Source organism: Hakea prostrata, chromosome 8 (genome assembly GCF_041222555.1).
Source record: "Hakea prostrata isolate BN-2017 chromosome 8, UWA_Hpros_2, whole genome shotgun sequence".
Classification (NCBI taxonomy): Eukaryota; Viridiplantae; Streptophyta; class Magnoliopsida; order Proteales; family Proteaceae; genus Hakea; species Hakea prostrata.
In genome coordinates, this window is record NC_142607.1 from 32956460 (window position 1) to 32963858 (window position 7399).

At 40.7% G+C, this 7399-nt stretch overlaps 3 non-coding genes across 3 annotated transcripts; all 3 read right to left on the bottom strand.

Annotated features, from left to right (window-relative positions):
* Positions 1-1977: 1977 nt before the first annotated feature.
* Positions 1978-2057, bottom strand: LOC149007598 (small nucleolar RNA SNORD36). Its single transcript, XR_016175347.1, has one exon. It is a non-coding gene; the product is annotated as a small nucleolar RNA SNORD36 (small nucleolar RNA).
* A 189-nt stretch (positions 2058-2246) lies between these two features.
* Positions 2247-2333, bottom strand: LOC149007599 (small nucleolar RNA snoR14). Its single transcript, XR_016175400.1, has one exon. It is a non-coding gene; the product is annotated as a small nucleolar RNA snoR14 (small nucleolar RNA).
* A 136-nt stretch (positions 2334-2469) lies between these two features.
* LOC149007600 (small nucleolar RNA U61) lies at positions 2470-2559 on the bottom strand. Its single transcript, XR_016175426.1, has one exon. It is a non-coding gene; the product is annotated as a small nucleolar RNA U61 (small nucleolar RNA).
* Between the last annotated feature and the right edge of the window lie 4840 nt (positions 2560-7399).

The following is a 7399-nucleotide window of genomic DNA, read 5'->3' on the forward strand; positions in this document are numbered from 1 at the left end:
GTACATCTTGCTTCGTTATTTCCGGATATCGCGTTGTTTCTGTCGATCAAGAGGGATTTTGCATAGTAAACATTCTTCTCCAACTAATTTTTGACAAATGCATGCCATAATGTTGTTGGGATGGTTATGAAATTTTTTTTTTTATATTTGTTGTATGATTTTTTTGGTAATAATATATGTTGTATGATGATACAAAAAACATATGTGAAACTCCATGAGCCGATATAGGGACTCACGGAGTCGAATATTTTTTCCACCAAATAAATAATTATTTTATTTTTCAAAAATTATTAAAATATTAATAGAAATATCAATAACTATGAAAAAAATGGAAAAAATAGGGGAAAATGGGGAAAAAGGTTTTGAAAATTATGAAATAATTATGTAAGTATTTCTCAAGTGTTGCCATGTGGTTCCATCACCAGTTTTGATATGAACAACCTATATATATACTAGTAAAGTAATGATACATGCAAATGCACGTGACCATATGAGAGAGAAAAGATATCAAGTCAAAAAGAGAGAAATTTTTTATATTAAGAAAGAAGACAATTGAAATAAACAATCAAGTTTGGGATGAGGGAATAATCAGTGGAACTTTTGAGAGGGAGAGTAAGTACATGGAAAATAAGTACAAGAAAGAGTATTCAAAAACTTCAAAAACAAAAAGAGATAAAAAAGATTATTACACGTGAAAAATCACATCTTCCTTGGGGGGAAAATACTCGGGTCTCGTCTCAAAGACCTAGTAATTTTGACCAATAAAGGAAAACAAGGTGAGAAGAAACACATTAGTCACAAAATTGGAAGTATAGTGATTGTTCTTATAGATTTACCAGCTGAAAAAGCAAGTCATTTGATACACCACGAAACAAGTACACTTTGTCAACCAGATTATAGAAAAGAAAATGTGATATACTAGATTAGTTCTGAACTTCAAACATAAGTGTGCAAACATCTACTCTTGCCAGCATGTTGGGAGTTGGTGACGTTGAGCAAAATTTGATGTCACTTGAATAGTATCCCTCTGTAAGTCCATGGAGAAATAAATAAACAATCAAAGTGGAACCAGTCCCACAGGAGCAAAAATGAAAACAAGCACTGATGACACAAAACCAAACAAGCCATGATCCATAGTTAAATATTCCTTGAAACCACAGTTTAAGAAACTTCGTAAATAATATTCAAAAACATCTGACACATGATCTAGTAAGACACAGAAAACATATACATGAAAGTGCAATTATGTTGCAACCTTCCTATCTCTAGCTTCATTGGAGAAATCAGAAATTGGTCAAGAAAGAATCACTTTCAAATTTTGTGGGCTCAACCCTCTTCACATAGCCTCTGCTAAAGGGGATTTAGATATGGTGAGGGAGCTGTTGAAGACTGGCAACCATCTGTGCTGCCTCAAAGGGAGAGAGAGAAGAGTTCCTCTTCATTATGCGGCCATGAAAGGAAGAATGGATGTTATAAGAGAGTTGGTATCAGCTTGTCCTGAATCTGCAGGAGAGGGGACGATTCAAGGTGAGACTGCACTTCACCTTGCTGTGAAAAACAACAAATTAAATGCCTTTGGAGTCTTGGTGGAGATGTTGAAGAGACTCAAGAATGAGAGTTTCCTGAACAGGAAGGACAAACAGGGCAACACAGTCTTGAAGCAACGTGAGGTATTTATCTATTCTCAGTTGCAGGAGCGCCATCTAAGCTGCCCCCACTACGTTATGTTTTTCCATTAGACCCTTCCTCCAAGGAATGAATGTGTACACCGTCCTCTAGCTGCTTCTCGCCTAAATTTTATTTATGATGCAACTGTAATTCCGATCGTTTCTACCAAAAATAAGCTGTACTGCTGCTGATTTTAGAGATTTGATCGAGTTTTATCAAGAGAAGCCAATAATATTTTTCTTCTTAGAAAACCGTTCCTTCCAAGAACAGATAAATCACGGCTGATAAAGTAGAAGAAGAGAGGCAAACTGAGCATCAGTTTTAAAAAGCTCGATATTAGAAACTTCATGGAACATCAGTTTCAAAGTAATATCTTTCATCATCTGCTTAGAAAACCAAACTGGGGAAATTGTTTGAAAATATAGACTTTAGAATTCTACCTCCTTAAATTTCTAGGAGATCCAATATCCAAAAGAGAAAAAAGCCCAGGTTGAAAGCACCATCATAGTACCTATAAAAACTTAATTTAAAAGATTACCAGAAACCAGAAGCCATCGGGAGGAGATGAAGAGGGGATTACGATCAGAACTTGTCAGGATTCATGAGTTGACAACACAGTTTTGATATTCAGGGGATTGACAGACATGAATTCATCTTCATCTCGCATTCTCCCTCTTATCAACCTCTCCACCCAAAGCTATAAAGTAACCCTAGTTTGATAAAAACTCGACACAAAACCAAAATATTTCTCTGCGAAAATCAAAAGCCCTAATAAAGAGGAAAACAAAATAGACGAAAGAAAAGCTTAGAACTTCTTAGAGGGTTGTGTTGCCGTCACCGATTCAACTCCGAAAAGCCTAATCTTTGGCACAAGGATGTTCATCACAGCGTATACACACACACTAAACGAGAAAACCCAAAAAGAATCGGAAATCAAAGAGTCTTATGAACTAGATTTTTCCTATATTTCTGATAAGGAAAGAATAAATAAACTTAAACCAGTACGGTTTGAGCCCAATCCGACCAGCTCGGAATCAAACTAGTTCGGTTTGAGGCAAGTCCGACCAGATCGGATCATGTTAAATTGACCAGGTCAAGGTCGGTCAAATAAGTACAAAACCTGAATAACAAGGTAAATCTGAATAAGATTCTAGCCAAAGAAGCAGTATTCAATTACGACTCAACTACTCATGTTTGAGTAGGACTCAATGACTAAGGGTCAGATCACAACTTAAATAAGGTTTGAGTCTCACTCAAACTCATGCATAGAAAATCTATAAAAAGGTAAGGGAGCACTGGAGAAAGGTACGCTGAATAGAATTACTATTCGTATTATTATTGTTCATTACTTTCTTGCCTTAGTCGGATTTCTAACTAGATCGTCGGAGGTGAAAACTCGACCTCCACGGTCGAGCTCATCTTTGCAGGTTCAACCGGCTGAAGGGGCGAATAGGATTGTGCAGCAACAATTGGTGCCGTCTGTGGGAACTTGATCAAAAAGCTATTATGAAGACGAGATCAGGTTTGGTAATCGAAGAGGTGTTTGGCGGAGAAAAGGAGGTCGACCAGGTTGGAATGGCAAAAATTCCCGAACTCTAGATTCAACAAGATTCACCAATTCTTTCAGACACTCAAGCAAATCAATACGCGACAATGCATCAAATTGTCGAAGTTCAAAAGGAACAAGTTGAGATGAGAAAAGCAATCTCATCCTTAGGCGAGTTGATCAGGATGGCCATGCAACACGTAATTGCTCCTGAAGCAGATTCTCAGAAAAAACAAAAAAGTCCCGAGGGGAGCAGCCGTGACCGACCACCTTTGATTGACCAGATCCCTCAACAATCTCAAAAAGAGCTTGCAAAATCTCGAGCCTCAAAAAAGGTTATTCCAGAAAAGAATCCTCCAGTCGACGACGATGGAGATCGAGGAAGCAGCACAGATCCAGCAAAAGCCTCAATGGACAAACAGAATCATAATGGTTCAAAGAAGCGGGATGACGAGATGAATAAGTGCATCGTCGACCTTGACGAAACAATCAAAAAAGCGCTAAAGCTTGGAAAAGAAGAGCTATACGCCGTCTTGAAGGAGGACCCTTTCATCAAAAGCGTCTCGGAAGCAGAGATGCCAATAGGTTTCAAATGTCCGACCTTCAAGGCGTACGACGGATCAAAGTGTCCTAAGCATCACATCACCCATTATAAGTCTGTCATGTCTACTTCTAGACACAATGAATCAGCTATGTGCTACAGTTTCCCCGCATCATTGACTGGAGCTGCATTAGATTGGTACCATGCTCTGCCTCGTGGCACAATAAAAAGTTTCGAACATCTAGGTCGGACTTTCTTATTGCGTTTCCAAAGCGGAGTAGAAACCAAAAAAAAAAAAGATAGAACAAAGCTCTAAAGCTTCTCTTTTATCTTCTGAGTTGATTTGCCTTTCGAAGAAGAGGTGTCCGAACTACCAGCCTCAGGAAAAGGATCCCAGTTATCCAAAAAATCAACTACGTCAACTTCTTGAGGACTGGGAAACCTGGGTCGGTCAGCACACCAGGCAGGTCGGGGAATTTTAAGATCATCATAGATTCCAGGATCAATCAGGTTCTGGAATTTCTCTAAATCCAAATCCTTGAAAGCTGCAATAAGACCCTGGTAGGTATGACGCCGAGCATATATATATCCGGGCACAGCCACCTTGGTCATAAATTTCCTACAACCAGTTGTTTTGACCCACCCTTTTATCACCTCAGCACGGAGCTTGTGGGGGATATCCTCGAAAACACAAGGAGCTTTCTCCTCAACGACCTTCATCAACTTAGCAACTTGGTGGTTGGAGCTTTCTAACTTAGCTCGGAGATTGGATATCTCAGCTTCCTTACCGACCAAGGAGCCTTGTGTTTCCTCCAAGGATGTTTGAAGAGCGGTTTTCTCAAGCTCCACAGCTTCATTCCCACCCTTCAATGCAGCCACTTCGCTAAGAAGCTCGGCCTCCCGAGCAATCAAGGAACTGTTGTTGGACTTCAGAGCAGCCAATTCCTCTTCCAAACTCTTGTTACGTTGATGGCATCCCGAAGAGCAAAAAAGTCCTGCCGAGCAGAGTCAATGCTTTGACCCAGGGATTGGACCAAAGCACAAGGCATTCTACACACAAAAAGACAAAGAGTTTACAAAACAAAGTATAGAAAAATAACTTTCAATATAAGAAGGAAATATCTATACCTCACAGTAATACTGTGTGCTTGCAGACGACCAAAACTTTGAAGATATTCAAAGTCGGAAGGAAGAATGACTCCACCTTGCCATTCATTGGCAACGCTGGACATGGAGGGAGACTCACCCCTAAATACCGAAGAGTTCCCATCCAGTGACCAGTCTGGTCGGAGAATATTGGTGGAGCCCAAAGAGCCTGAAGCCCTGAACTCAGCAGGAAGCTCTTGACCAGAAACATCCTCACCTAAGGAAGGATGAGGATCATTCTCTGAGCTCTTCTTACTGGCCACTTTTTTGGTTGGTCAGGGAGGAAAGTCAGAAGGGTTATCTTTCCGAACACGGGAAGATGACTTTTCTTTGACAGAAGTCTTCTTGTCCTTAGATGGAGACGCTCGATCAACTTGTATCTTACTTGGTTTGGTCGGATGCTTTGCCTCCACCTCTAGCATGGCACTAGCAACATCAGCAAGATCATCCTCACCAAGCAACATTGCATCATCTATCGGGTAAGCTAACTTGGCAAAATAAGGATGAACCAAAGCAAAAAAGTAAAAACATACATCTTACCAGTCAAAAAACCCCAATGATGAAGAATAGTGGGATATTCCGGACAAAATCCATTTACAGCAAGCAAGTTCCGATCTTCAGTAGGGATCATCCGAATACTATCCCTTGCTTCCTGCTCGGATGATGAAAGGGGAGGAGGAGTATTTGAACCTTCCCTAGGACTTGTTGGCCAGAAGGTCGGGAAATCAGAAGGAGAAGAAGGGCGAACAAAGAAGTATCTAGACCTCCAACCCTTAGTATTTGAGGGAAGAGTTCCTGTTCCAACAAAGTTACCCTCCCATCCAGATTGCAGGGCAGTTCATTTGGAAAGATAGAACCAACGATCCTGCTCCTGTTTCTTATACATAAAAAATTGAAGAAACAAATTTAAGGTCGGAGTCACACCGACCTCTTTTTGTTTACAGAAGCCCCAGAAACAGATGATGTTGCGCCAACTATTTGGCGCTAACATCCCTGGGCACATCCCAAACTGGTTGAGGGTTTCAACAAAGACTGGGTGCACGGGAAGCCTAAAGCCACTAATAAAGGCATCCTCATACACAGCGAATTCACCCTGAGGGGGTAAGTGAGCACGTTCATAAGGCCCTAGAGCCCTGATCACAAAATTATCAGGAATAGCATACCTAGCTCAAATAAGCTCTAGGTCACTCTCAGTGAGCTTGGAAGGGAAGAAGCTGGGATCAGATCTGCTAGGATCAAAATCTACATGTTCGGAAGTCTTAGGTCGAGTTCTCTCAAATGCAAGTTCGGATGGAGAAAGACTGTCTAACCATCTTGTCCTATTGGTACTAAACCGAGCTCGAATACTTAAAGACCTAAACTCATCGTCACTAAGAAAGTTCGGACGAGTACCAGGAGATAAGCTCGGATCAACAGAGGTGCCACTCTCAGTATCACTATACCCAGAGGAAGAAGCCTCACCATCCTCAGGACGAACAGGCTCATTCTCAGAAGACGAAGGACCCGAAGAAGTCATAGAGGGTCTAAAAGCTCTCCTTTTAACGCCCATCAATAAGTGAAAGCTACGATTACAGTGGCTTAAATGGAAGAAAAGAAAAGACAGGCAGAAAAAGAAAAAGAAAAAAATACACTCAGCATACAACATAAATGCACAAATAAAAACTGTCAAAAGAAACAGAAGGAGAAGACGAACTCACTTGTTAAAAGAGTCAAGGAAAGAGCTACAACAACAGGCTAGAACGAGTTTCAAAAAGCACTGCAACCCTCTTCGTCTTCACAGAAAGCTTCAAATAGAAATGAAGAAGAGAAGTAACAGAGAATGGGTTTTATACAAACGAAAGATTCTATTTTAAGGGATCTAGGGAGAAGGCTGCAGAACTTCCACCAAAGATTCTAATCGAATGCCTTAAACAGAGCACCCATCCAACGACTAGAAAGATTTGGTCTTCTCAAAGATTCAGATCTAAAGGTTGGGAACAAACATAAAGGATGGTTGAAATTCCTGTCCCTTATAATTGAAAAATAAAAATGAAAATCATAAAGGGTCATAATGGCCTGTACACGTGTCCAAAAAGAGAGACTTGCAAAAAGCCGTGTGCTGTCGTTTCTCGTGTTTCGGCGCAGCAGCTTGTCAGGTGACGTCAGCCACAAACACCTCATGAATCACCTCCCAAAAGATCACAAGTCAAGCTGATCGGAAGGAAGGATATGTTCGACCATCAAATCTCTAAAGCCCGAACAAGAGAAAGCTCGGACTTCAGAGACTGGGGGGCTTATGATAAGGAAAGAATAAATAAACTTAAACCAGCCCGGTTTGAGCCCAATCCGACCAGCTCAGAATCAAATCAGTTCGGTTTGAGTCTAGTCCGACCAGATCAGATCATGTTAAACCGACCAGGTCAAGGTCGGTCAAATAAGTACAAAATCTGAATAACAAGGTAAATCTGAATAAGATTCTAGCCAAAGAAGCAGTATTCAGTTACGACTCAACTACTCAT